The sequence below is a fragment of the Ranitomeya imitator genome, chromosome 2 (assembly GCF_032444005.1).
Source record: "Ranitomeya imitator isolate aRanImi1 chromosome 2, aRanImi1.pri, whole genome shotgun sequence".
NCBI classification, from domain to species: Eukaryota; Metazoa; Chordata; class Amphibia; order Anura; family Dendrobatidae; genus Ranitomeya; species Ranitomeya imitator.
Window position 1 is genome coordinate 778,534,821 of NC_091283.1, and position 12,970 is coordinate 778,547,790.

Sequence of the window (12,970 nt, forward strand, 5' to 3'; positions counted from 1 at the left end):
AGGGACCATCGAGCCTGTCTAGCAATCAGCCGTTTGGCAGACTCGAGGTAAATCAGATTCTTATGATCGGTCAGGACCGCAATACGGTGCTTGGCCCCCTCAAGCCAATGTCGCCACTCCTCAAATGCCCACTTCATAGCCAACAACTCCCGATTGCCGACATCATAATTGCGTTCCTCAGGCGAAAACTTCTGAGAAAAGAAGGCACACGGTTTCATCAAGGAACCATCAGAATTCCTCTGATACAAAACGGCCCCTGCCCCAATCTCAGACGCGTCAACCTCAACCTGAAATGGAAGAGAAACATCCGGCTGACGCAACACAGGGGCAGAAGTAAATCGGCGTTTAAGCTCCTGAAAGGCAGAAACAGCCGCAGAGGACCAATTCGTCACATCAGCTCCTTTCTTCGTCAAATCGGTCAGAGGTTTAACCACACTGGAGAAGTTGGCAATGAAACGATGATAAAAATTAGCAAAGCCCAAGAATTTCTGAAGGCTCTTCACAGATGTGGGCTGAATTCAATCATGAATGGCCTGAACCTTAACCGGATCCATTTCTATAGACGAGGGAGAAAAAATGAAGCCCAAAAAAGAAACCTTCTGCACTCCAAAGAGGCACTTTGATCCCTTCACAAATAAAGCATTATTACGGAGGATCTGAAATACCATCATGAGACTGTTTCACATGAGACTCCCAATCATCGGAAAAAATCAAAATATCATCCAAATATACAACCATGAATTTATCAAGATAACTCCGAAAGATATCATGCATGAAGGACTGGAACACAGATGGAGCATTAGCGAGTCCGAATGGCATCACAAAGTATTCAAAATGGCCTTCGGGCGTATTAAACGCAGTTTTCCATTCGTCACCCTGCTTAATACGAATAAGATTATATGCCCCTCGAAGGTCAATCTTAGTAAACCAGCTAGCCCCATTAATCCTAGCAAACAAATCAGTAAGCAAAGGCAACGGGTATTGAAATTTGACCGTGATCTTATTCAAGAGGCGATAATCAATATAGGGTCTCAAGGAGCCATCCTTCTTGGCAACAAAAAAAAAACCTGCTCCCAATGGTGAAGAAGATGGCCGAATATGCCCCTTCTCCAAAGACTCCTTAATATAGCTCTGCATGGCGGCATGTTCTGGCACAGACAGGTTGAAAAGTCGGCCCTTAGGGAACTTACAACCTGGAATCAAGTAAATAGCACAATCACAGTCCCTATGTGGTGGAAGGGAACTGGATTTGGGCTCATCAAATACATCCTGGAAATCTGACAAAAACTCAGGAATTTCAGAAGAGGGTGAAGAGGAAATTGACATCAAAGGAACGTGACCATGAACCCCCTGACAACCCCAACTAGTCACGGACATAGATTTCCAATCCAACAACGGATTATGTAGCTGTAACCATGGAAAACCCAGCACAATATCATCATGCAAATTATGCAACACCAGAAAACGACAATCTTCCTGATGGGCTGGCGCCGTGCGCATGGTCAGCTGTGTCAAAAACTGAGGTTTATTTTCAGCCAACGGTGTAGCATCAATGCCCCTTAAAGGAATAGGGTTCTGCAAAGGCTGCAAGGGGAAACCACAACGTCTGGCAAATTCTAAGTCCATTAAGTTCAGAGCGGCGCCTGAATCCACAAATGCCATAACAGAAAATGATGATAATGAGCAGATCAAGGTCACAGATAACAGAAATTTAGGTTGTATAGTACTGATGGTAAAAGAACTAGCGATTCTCTTTGTACGCTTAGGGCAATCAGAAATAATATGAGCAGAATCGCCGCAGTAAAAACACAACCTATTCTGACGTCTGAATCCTTGTCGTTTAGCTTTAGACAAAATCCTATCACACTGCATAGGCTCAGGGCTCTGCTCAGAGGACAACGCCACAGTGTGCACAACTCTGCGCTTGCGCAAGCGCCGATCAATCTGAATGGCCAGAGACATAGACTCACTCTGACCAGCAGGCGTGGGGAACCCCACCATAACATCCTCAACGGATTCAGAAAGACCCTTTCTGAAAATTGCCGCCAAGGCATCCTTATTCCATTTACTCAGTACAGACCATTTTCTAAATTTCTGGCAATACGATTCTGCCGCTTCTTGACCTTGACACAGGTCCAGCAAGATTTTCTCAGCTTGATCCACAGAATTAGGCTCATCATACAATAACCCCAATGCTTGAAAGAAAGAATCAACATTAAGCAAAGCAGGATTGCCAGTTTCCAGGGAAAATGCCCAATCCTGTGGGTCACCACGCAGAAGGGATATGATGATTTTAACCTGCTGAATGGGATCACCAGAAGACCGGGGTCTCAATGCAAAAAAACAGTTTACAGTTATTTTTGAAACTCAAAAATTTGGATCTGTCACCAAAGAATAAATCAGGAGTGGGAATCCTAGGTTCTAAGGCAGGAGTCTGAACAATATATTCTGAAATACCCTGTACTCTAGCAGCAAGCTGATCCACACGAGAAACTAACTCCTGAACACTCATGTTATTACTAGGTTCTGCAGCCACCCAGAGATCAAGAGGGAGGAACAGACCAAACAGGCTAAGGAAAAAAAATGGCACAAAATCTTCCCTCCCTTCTTCTGAGATGCAATTAACTCATTGTTGGCCAGTTGTACTGTTATGATCTGGTGGCCTTCGAGCAGCATGAGACATACTCTGGAGAAGGGGGCACCTGTACTGACCGCAAACCCTGAACTAGCAGCGCAACTAGAAGCAGCCATGGGGGGTACCTAACGCTCCCTAGACCCCTCGACACAGCCTAAGAATTAACTACCCCTAAAGACAGAAACAGGAAACTTATCTTGCCTCAGAGAAAATCCCCAAAGGATAGAGAGCCTCCCATAAATATTGACTGTGAGAGGAGAGGGAAATAACATACGCAGACATGAAATCAGGATTTAGCATAGGAGGCCATACTAGCTAAAAAGAAAGGATAGAACAGAGTACTATGCGGTCAGTATAAAACACTAGAAAATATCCACCACAGAAAATACAAAACACCACATCTGACTAAAGACATGGAGGGTATATCTGCATCTCCAGAGACACAGCTAGGCTGCAAAAAATCCTTTACAACAAAGCTGGACAAGACAAAACATGAAAAATGCACAGAACTATAAGGTCCACAGCAGGTGGACAGCAAAAACAAAGCCAGGACTTATCTTTGAAGAAAAGCACAGCGAACAGGAGAGACCAGAAGGGATGTGAATCCTCCATAAACAATGGACAACTGGCACTGACTAAAGGATCAAGCAAGGCTATATAGCCCAGCCCAAATTGCAAAAAATAGATACACCTGATAAATGCTGTGATCCAACTAGCGCAGCACTACCACTCATAACCACCAGAGGGAGCCCAAGAGCAGAATTCACAACAGGTGGGGTACTGTGCTGAATAGCACAAAATGCTATTAGGTACAAAACGATTTCCTGGGCTTGATGCAGTTAAAAATTAGTAATTAGATCAACAGGCGATGTAGCTTGCTTCATGGGTGAAGTACGCTGCTGAGTAGCACCAAATTCTACTAGTCCCAAAAGGATTTCCTGGGCGAGATGCCATTACAAAATAGTAGTTAGGTAAACAGGCAGTGTAGCTTGCTTCATGGGTGGGGTACGCTGCTGAGTTGCACCAACTTCTACTAGGCCCAAAAGGATTTCCTGGGCTAGATGCCGTTAAAAAATAGTACTTAGGTAAACAGGCGGTGTAGCTTCCTTCATGGGTGAAGTGCGCTGCTGAGTAGCACAAAATTCTACTAGGCCCAAAAGGATTTCCTGGGTCAGGTTGCAGGTTGAGTGCAGACAACCATTGATGGAACTCGGTCTCCAGAGCTGACCACAACTCCTCTCCTGTGTGACTCACTTTTACCAGACATTTCAATGTAAACACTGCCTGATGCCATTGAGCCCTGGTGACAGCATAGTGAGGAGGTATGCAGGATTCCTTTTGCGCAGTTACAACGCGGGTGGCATTACCAGACAGGCTTTGGGTGCAGGTGGAGGACCGAGAGGAGGTTGAGGAGGCAGAAGCAGTGGAGGAACTTCCAGATACAGAGGATCGATGAGCAACTCGTGGCGATGGCAAGACTTGGACAGCAGCCCCTTCTCCTGATGTCGCCGTAGTTACCCAGTGCCCAGTCACCGACATGTAACGCCCCTGTCCATATCTACTCGTCCAAGTGTCTGTGGTGAAATGCACTCTGTCACACACAAAGTTTCTCAAGGAAGTGGTGATGTTGTGTGCAACATGCTGGTGTAGCACAGGCACAGCTTTCTTTGAAAAGTAGTGGTGACTGGGCATCTGGTACTGGGGCACTGCGACGGACATAAGGTCTCGAAAATCCTCTGTGCCACCAGGCAGAAATGCAGCATTTCTGTAGCCAACAGCTTGCAGATGGAGAAATTCAACCTCTTAGCTTTGTCATGGTTAGGAGGAAATGGTCTTTTACTTCTCCACATCTGAGGGACTGAGGGCTGGCTTCCGTGCTTAGACGGAGTTGAGTAGGGTGTCCCTGGCAAACTGCTGGTCTGTGAGGAAGGTGCAGGTGGAGATGTTATGTTGCCTTGATCAAAATGTGGTGTCGATGTCGGAGAGCGCTCAACACCAGCAGGTGTTTCCACTTGCAAATGTCCTGACGACCTGCCAATCACACAAGCTGTTGGGGGAAAAATATGGAAGGTCTGCATCCAAAACCATGTGCGACTGCTGTCCCCACAGTCACAGAGGATGAAGAGGACGCATTGTAGCACAGTGAGCTTCCCACTGCAACTTATGCCTCATATCCATGTGACGGTTCATGCATGAAGTACTCAAGCTAGTGATTTTTTGGCCTCCACTGAGATTTTGTTGACAAATCTTACAGACAACATGAGTTGGGTCATCCTTTGCGATGTCAAAAAATGCCCAAGCTAGGCTCGGCTTAGAGCCCGTAGACCTGAAGAGCCACCACGACTTCTGGTCTGAGGCACAGTTGAGGTTGAGGATGCAGTTGTTGACGTGCTTCCAGTACTCCGTCTCTGTCCAGGAAGGCGCACCGTTACCTCGTCGTCAGACTCGTCTCTAGCATCCTTCTCCACCTCCTCTGCTGACCTCATGGACTGGCGGACTTGGGGTTGACAGTAAGTGGGGTCTACAACCTCGTCATCATCATCCTGTGTGTTCTCACACCCGTCGTCCTCAGAGCTAACCTCTTCCTGCCCCGACCGAAAAGTCAAGTTTTCGTTCCAATCAGGTATCTCAGTCTCATCATCATCTTCCTCATTGTCTCCACCAACAGGAGTTACAGTTTGGGAACGAGGGTCTACATTATGCTCAGAACCTTCTTCGTCTGGGCCTGGATCCGACTCACAAATATTCTGGGCATCAGTGCAGGTCATTTCCTCATCTGGATTCACAGAAGCTCTGGAGCAGACCTCTGATTCCCAGGCTATAGTATGCGTAAACAGCACTTCAGACTCAACCATGTGTGTTACCTCATGCTCAGACGGGCAGCTGGTGACTTGGGAGCTGTGAGGAAGCAAGTGCGATTGGGGTGACAACTCTGAGGACTGAAATAGTTGTGATGTTGACGTTGACATGGAGGAGAGCCCACTTGAACGAGCACTTGATATCCATTCAAGCACCTGCTGTTTTGTGCCTCATCTGGAATTTTTGGCGATGCTTGTAGCGATGGTCGTTAGAAAGGGATCATATCAGATTGTTCACGAAAAGAAGTAGACATCTTACTTTGGCTGGAATATGGTCTTTCTTCTGCAGATGTTACTGTTTTCTTTACCACCTACCCCAAGGACACAACCTTTTATTCCCTTTCCAACATGCCTATTCCCCTTTCCACCAGCAGCAGGCCTTTTGCCACTCATTTTAGTGCTTAACTAATTGGCAACTCTGTATCTGTAGTTGTTGGCACAACAACCGATGGATGAAAACTGAGCAGAACTGAGTGGCCAAACTGTGGTACTAGGCCCAAAACTAATAATTGGATTAGATGCAGTGAAAATTGAGATACACAAGCAGTATAGTTTGTTTCACAGGCGGGCTACTCTGCTGACGCGCAGACACTGCTCCTGGGCCCTAAACTATTAACTGGATTAGATGCAGTGAAAATAGAGATACAGAGGCGGTGTAGTTAGTTTCACAGGCGGGCTACTCTGCTTACGTGCAGACACTGCTCCTAGGCCCTAAACTATTAGCTGGATTAGATGCAGTGAAAATCGAGATACACAGGCGGTGTAGTAAGTTTCACAGGCGGGCTACTCTGCTGACGTGCAGACACTGCTCCTAGGCCCAAAACTATTAACTGGGTTAGATGCAGTTAAAATTGAGATACACAGGCGGTGTAGCTAGCTTCACAGGCGGGCTACTCAGATGACTATCAGACAATGCTACTAGCCCAAAAGGATTGGCTGAGCTAGATTACACCAAATGCTGTGACAAACACTTGCACAGCACTGGCACAGACCTGCCTAGCAAACAGTGCTATGAACGGCTGTAACCTACCCTGAAAAGGGCTGATATTACAACTAGTCCCGACTCCCTAAACCTAACTCTCTGACAATTCGCTCCAAAAAAACACTCTTAGTCTGTATAGCGCCCACAGCAACTGCAGTGCCGTCTAACACTAAGCTGCAGCAGTGAGGAAATGCTGGCGATGGGGCAAATGGCTGGTTCTTATAAGGCAAGGAGGACATGTGACATACACAGACAATGACATTTGCCCTTGCTTGTGTGCATCACATGCACATTGCTGTGTGTGTGCGCACTGCTGATAGGCTGAGAGACTGCACCACCCCACTGTAAATGCGGGAAAGAAAAAAATGGAGATCGGCGTTATTTCAGCACAGATCTATTCACCACCCCCTCCTCGCCCACTATACACTGAAACAGTCTATTAACCCCTTCATGACCCAGCCTATTTTGACCTTAATGACCTGGCCGTTTTTTGCAATTCTGACCAGTGTCCCTTTATGAGGTAATAACTCAGGAACGCTTCAACGGATCCTAGCGGTTCTGAGATTGTTTTTTCGTGACATATTGGGCTTCATGTTAGTGGTAAATTTAGGTCAATAAATTCTGCGTTTAATTGTGATAAAAACGGAAACTTGGCGAAAATTTTGAAAATTTCGCAATTTTCACATTTTGAATTTTTATTCTGTTAAACCAGAGAGTTATGTGACACAAAATAGTTAATAAATAACATTTACCACATGTCTACTTTACACCAGCACAATTTTGGAAACAAAATTTTTTTTTGCTAGGAAGTTATAAGAGTTAAAATTTGACCAGCGATTTCTCATTTTTACAACGAAATTTACAAAACCATTTTTTTTAGGGACCACCTCACATTTGAAGTCAGTTTGAGGGGTCTATATGGCTGAAAATACGCAAAAGTGATACCATTCTAAAAAATGCACCCCTCAAGGTGCTCAAAACCACATTCAAGAAGTTTTTTAACCCTTCAGGTGCTTCACAGCAGCAGAAGCAACATGGAAGGAAAAAATGAACATTTAACTTTTTAGTCACAAAAATTATCTTTTAGCAACATTTTTTTTATTTTCCCAATGGTACAAGGAGAAACTAAACCACGAAAGTTGTTGTGCAATTTGTCCTGAGTACGCTGATACCTCATATGTGGGGGTAAACCACTGTTTGGGCGCACGGCAGGGCTTGGAAGGGAAGGAGCGCCATTTGATTTTTTGAATGAAAAATTGGCTCCACTCTTTAGCGGACACCATGTCACGTTTGGAGAGCCCCCGTGTGCCTAAAAATTGGAGCTCCCCCACAAGTGACCCCATTTTGGAAACTAGACGCCCCAAGGAACTTATCTAGATGCATAGTGAGAACTTTGAACCCCCGGGGGCGTCACAAATTGATCCGTAAAAATGAAAAAGTACTTTTTTTTCACAAAAAAATTCTTTTAGCCTCAATTTTTTTCATTTTCACATGGGCAACAGGATAAAATGGATCCTAAAATTTGTTGGGCAATTTCTCATGAGTACACCGATACCTCACATGTGGGGGTAAACCACTGTTTGGGCACATGGTAAGGTTCGGAAGGGAAGGAGCGCCATTTGACTTTTTGAATGAAAAATTATCTCCATCGTTAGCGGACACCATGTCGTGTTTGGAGAGCCCCCGTGTGCCTAAACATTGGAGCTCCCCCACAAATGACCCCATTTTGGAAACTAGACCCCCCAAGGAACTTATCTAGATGCATATTGAGCACTTTAAACCCTCAGGTGCTTCACAAATTGATCTGTAAAAATGAAAAAGTACTTTTTTTTTCACAAAAAAATTCTTTTCGCCTCAGTTTTCATTTTCACATGGGCAATAGGATAAAATGAATCCTAAAATTTGTTGGGCAATTTCTCCCGAGTACGCCGATACCTCATATGTGGGGGTAAACCACTGTTTGGGCACACGGCAGGGCTCGGAAGGGAAGGCGCGCCATTTGACTTTTTGAATGGAAAATTAGCTCCAATTGTTAGCGGACACCATGTCGCGTTTAGAGAGCCCCTGTGTGCCTATGCATTGGAGCTCCCCCACAAGTGACCCCATTTTGGAAACTAGACCCCCCAAGGAACTTATCTAGATGCATATTGAGCACTTTAAACCCCCAGGTGCTTCACAGAAGTTTATAATGCAGAGCCATGAAAATAAAAAATAATTTTTCTTTCCTCAAAAATGATTTTTAGCCTGGAATTTCCTATTTTGCCAAGGGTAATAGGAGAAATTGGACCGCAAATGTTGTTGTCCAGTTTGTCCTGAGTACGCTGATACCCCATATGTGGGGGTAAACCACTGTTTGGGCACACGGCAGGGCTCGGAAGGGAAGGCGCGCCATTTGACTTTTTGAATGGAAAATTAGCTCCAATTGTTAGCGGACACCATGTCGCGTTTAGAGAGCCCCTGTGTGCCTATGCATTGGAGCTCCCCCACAAGTGACCCCATTTTGGAAACTAGACCCCCCAAGGAACTTATCTAGATGCATATTGAGCACTTTAAACCCCCAGGTGCTTCACAGAAGTTTATAATGCAGAGCCATGAAAATAAAAAATAATTTTTCTTTCCTCAAAAATGATTTTTAGCCTGGAATTTCCTATTTTGCCAAGGGTAATAGGAGAAATTGGACCGCAAATGTTGTTGTCCAGTTTGTCCTGAGTACGCTGATACCCCATATGTGGGGGTAAACCACTGTTTGGGCGCACGGCAGGGCTCGGAAGGGAAGGCACGCCAATTGGCTTTTTAAATGGAAAATTAGCTCCAATCATTAGCGGACACCATGTCACGTTTGGAGAGCCCCTGTGTGCCTAAACATTGGAGATCCCCCACATATGACCCCATTTTGGAAACTAGACCCCCAAAGGAACTAATCTAGATGTGTGGTGAGGACTTTGAACTTCCAAGTGCTTCACAGAAGTTTATAACGCAGAGCCATGAAAATAAAATAAAAATTTTATTTTCTCTAAAATGATTTTTTAGCCTGCAATTTATTATTTTCCCAAGGGTAAAAGGAGAAATTTGACCCCAAAAGTTGTTGTACAGTTTCTCCTGAGTACGCTGATACCCCATATGTGGGGGTAAACCACAGTTTGGGCACATGTCGGGGCTCGGAAGTCAAGTAGTGACATTTTGAAATGCAGACTTTGATGGAATGCTCTGCGGGCGTTACGTTGCGTTTGCAGAGCCCCTGATGTGGCTAAACAGTAGAAACCCCCCACAAGTGACCCCATTTTAGAAACTAGACCCCGAAAGGAACTTATCTAGATGTGAGGTGAGCACTTTGAACCCCCAAGTGCTTCACAGAAGTTTATAACACAGAGCAGTGAAAATAATAAATACGTTTTCTTTCCTCAAAAATAATTTTTTAGCCCAGAATTTTTTATTTTCCCAAGGGTTACAGGAGAAATTGGACCCCAAAAGTTGTTGTCCAGTTTCTCCTGAGTACGCTGATACCCCATATGTGGGGGTAAACCACTGTTTGGGCACACGTCGGGGCTCAGAAGGGAAGTAGTGACTTTTGAAATGCAGACTTTGATGGAATGGTCTGCGGGCGTCACGTTGCGTTTGCAGAGCCCCTGGTGTGCCTAAACAGTAGAAACCCCCCACAAGTGACCCCATTTTGGAAACTAGACCCCCCAAGGAACTTATCTAGATATGTGGTGAGCACTTTGAACCCCCAAGTGCTTCACAGACGTTTACAACGCAGAGCCGTGAAAATAAAAAATCATTTTTCTTTCCTCAAAAATGATGTTTTAGCAAGCAATTTTTTATTTTCTCAAGGGTAACAGGAGAAATTGGACCCCAGTAATTGTTGCCCAGTTTGTCCTGAGTACGCTGATACCCCATATGTGGGGGTAAACCACTGTTTGGGCACATGTCGGGGCTCGGAAGTCAAGTAGTGACGTTTTGAAATGCAGACTTTGATGGAATGGTCTGCGGGCGTCACGTTGCGTTTGCAGAGCCCCTGGTGTGCCTAAACAGTAGAAAACCCCCACAAGTGACCCCATTTTGGAAACTAGACCCCCCAAGGAACTTATCTAGATATGTGGTGAGCACTTTGAACCCCCAAGTGCTTCACAGACGTTTACAACGCAGAGCCGTGAAAATAAAAAATCATTTTACTTTCCTCAAAAATGATGTTTTAGCAAGCAATTTTTTATTTTCTCAAGGGTAACAGGAGAAATTGGACCCCAGTAATTGTTGCCCAGTTTGTCCTGAGTACACTGATACCCCATATGTGGGGGTAAACCACTGTTTGGGCACACGTCGGGGCTCGGAAGGGAAGGAGCACCATTTGACTTTTTGAATAAAAGATTGGCTGGAATCAATGGTGGCGCCATGTTGCGTTTGGAGACCCCCTGATGTGCCTAAACAGTGGAAACCCCTCAATTCTAACGCCAACACACCCCTAACCCTTATCCCAACTGTAGCCGTAACCCTAATCACACCCCTAACCACAACCCTAACCCCAACACACCCCTAACCCTAACCACAACCCTAATTCCAACCCAACCCTAACCCTAAGGCTATGTACCCACGTTGCGGATTCGTGTGAGATTTTTCCGCACCATTTTTGAAAAATCCGCGGGTAAAAGGCACTGCGTTTTACCTGCGGATTTACTGCGGATTTCACCTGCGGATTCCTATTGAGGAATAGGTGTAAAACGCTGCGGAATCCGCACAAAGAATTGACATGCTGCGGAAAATACAACGCAGCGTTTCCGTGCGGTATTTTCCGCACCATGGGCACAGCGGATTTGGTTTTCCATAGGTTTACATGGTACTGTAAACCTGATGGAACACTGCTGCGGATCCGCAGCGGCCAATCCGCTGCGGATCCGCAGCCAAATCCGCACCGTGTGCACATAGCCTAATTCTAAAGGTATGTGCACACGCTTCGGAAAACGCTGCGGATCCGCAGCAGTTTCCCATGAGTTTACATTTCAATGTAAACCTATGGGAAACAAAAATCGCTGTACACATGCTGCGGAAAAACTGCACGGAAACGCAGCGGTTTACATTCCGCAGCATGTCACTTCTTTCTGCGGATTCCACAGCGGTTTTACAACTGCTCCAATAGAAAATCGCAGTTGTAAAACCGCAGTGAAATGCGCAGAAAAACCGCGGTAAATCTGCCATAAATCCGCAGCGGTTTAGCACTGCGGATTTATCAAATCTGCTGCGGAAAAATCCGCAGAGGACCAGAATACGTGTGCACATACCGAAACCCTAACCCTAACCCTAACCCTACCCCTAACCCTACCCCTAACCCTACCCCTAACCCTACCCCTACCCCTACCCCTAACCCTAACCCTACCCCTAACCCTACCCCTAACCCTAACCCTAACCCTAACCCTAGTTCTAACTCCAACCTTAGTGAAAAAAAAAAAAATTCTTTATTTTATTATTGTCCCTATCTATGGGGGACAAATGGGGGGGGTCATTTACTGTTTTTTTATTTTGACCACTGTGATAGATTATATCACAGTGATCAAAATTCACATTGGAACGAATCTGCCGGCCGGCAGATTCGGCGGGCGCACTGCGCATGCGCCCGCCATTTTGGAACATGGCGGCGCTCGGGGAAGAAGACGGACGGACCCCGCCAGGATCGGTAAGTATAAGGGGGGGAGATCAGGGCACAGGGGGGGGAGATCAGGGCACGGGGGGGCGTCGGAGCACGGGGGGGGAGGGATCGGAGCATGGGGGAGAGTGATCGGTGTGCGGGCGGGTGGATCGCTGTGCGGGGGGGTGGATCGGTGTGCAGGGGGGGTGGTTCGGAGCACGGGGGGGATCGGAGTGCGGGGGGGTTTGATTGGAGCACGGGGGGGTGTGATTGGAGCACGGGGGGAGCGGACAGGAGGACGGGGGAGCGGAGCACAGGACGGAGGGGAGCGGGCCACAGATCGGGGGGCTGGGGGGGCGATCGGTGGGGTGGGGTGGGGGCACATTAGTATTTCCAGCCATGGCCGATGATATTGCAGCATCGGCCATGGCTGGATTGTAATATTTCACCATTTTTTTAGGTGAAATATTACAAATCGCTCTGATTGGCAGTTTCACTTTCAACAGCCAATCAGAGCGATCGTAGCCACGAGGGGGTGAAGCCACCCCCCCTGGGCTAAACTACCACTCCCCCTGTCCCTGCAGATCGGGTGAAATGGGAGTTAACCCTTTCACCCGGCCTGCAGGGACGCGATCTTTCTGTGACACAGCATATGCGTCACAGGTCGGATTGGCACCGACTTTCATGACGCATACGCTGTGTCACAGGTCGGGAAGGGGTTAACAATGATAAACAGTTTTAATGTGCAAATCAAGCTAGGCTTTTGGTGAACGAACAGTTATCGAACAGAAACTCGAGCAGCCAAATTTTAAGCAAATTGTTCGGGTTCGACGAACGACTCGAACACCGCCCAAAACAGCTCGAATTTGAAATTGGCG